The 996-nt window shown below is 35.5% G+C and overlaps 1 pseudogene; it reads left to right on the top strand.

The window, feature by feature from the left end:
* The first annotated feature begins 453 nt into the window (after window positions 1–453).
* On the top strand, window positions 454–741 carry LOC116596838 (annotated as a pseudogene).
* The last annotated feature ends 255 nt before the right edge of the window (window positions 742–996 follow it).

The raw sequence follows: 996 nt of genomic DNA, 5'->3' as shown, positions 1-996 counted from the left end.
TTTAATTGAGGAAAAAATGCTGGAAAATATGGCTGGGTCAGAATTTTAACAACTATGCTACAGAGCAGAATAAAATAGCTTGATAATAGAGGAACACAGGAAATTTTGAGATGACAGAAGAATGGATAACTCCTTCTCAGAAGACTTTTTTTTTTTTTTTTAATGTTAGTGAATCTCGGAAAGTTTGGGTTGCAAACACCAGAACTTCTCAAAGCCCTTTACTTGAGGTTGGAAATGAAATAGCTAAGAATATATCATGGTAATAAGGATTAGGAAATTGATTCCTATTCTAAATATCTTTGTTCATTTAACTCCAAACTTGAAATGTTTCGGTGGAACTAAAAATATCACTCTGAGCAGTCAAGGCTCATTCTACCTACTAAAACTTCTTTGAATTAATCTTACTGAGAGTCAGTTAAGAATTGAGTGTTATGCTGGGCCTACCATGGGAGCGCGAGGGACGCCACGAATTCCGTTTGGAGGCATCTTTGAGCTCGCGGAGTAGACACCATGAGCAAAGTTCACCCTCCCGAGTTGAAAAAAATTATGAACAAGAAATTATCATTGAAATTAAATGGTGGCAGACATGTTCAAGGAATATTGCAGGGGTTCGATCCGTTTATGAATCTTGTGATAGATTAATGTGTGGAGATGGCAACTAGTGGGCAACAGAACAATATTGGAATGGTGGTACTACGAGGAAATAGTATCATTGTGTTAGAAGCCTTAGAACGAATATAAACAATGGATGTGGTCATCAGAAGAATCAACTGCTTCCACATGTCTCCTCTCCATAGTACCTGTTTTATACTACAATATAAAAATCAGATCATGTGCATTTTCATATTGAGATTTTTGGTTAAATAAACTTTTATAATAGCCAAAAAAAAAAAAAGAAAGAAGAAAGAAAAAAAATTGAATGTTAGTCCCCAAGCTTTCCTACATGTCTATTTTGTCCTTACCAGTTTTTCCAGGCTAATGAGGTCTTCACTTTCA

Source organism: Mustela erminea, chromosome 8, assembly GCF_009829155.1.
Source record: "Mustela erminea isolate mMusErm1 chromosome 8, mMusErm1.Pri, whole genome shotgun sequence".
Lineage (NCBI taxonomy): Eukaryota > Metazoa > Chordata > Mammalia > Carnivora > Mustelidae > Mustela > Mustela erminea.
This window is presented reverse-complemented; position numbering and strand designations above follow the sequence as displayed.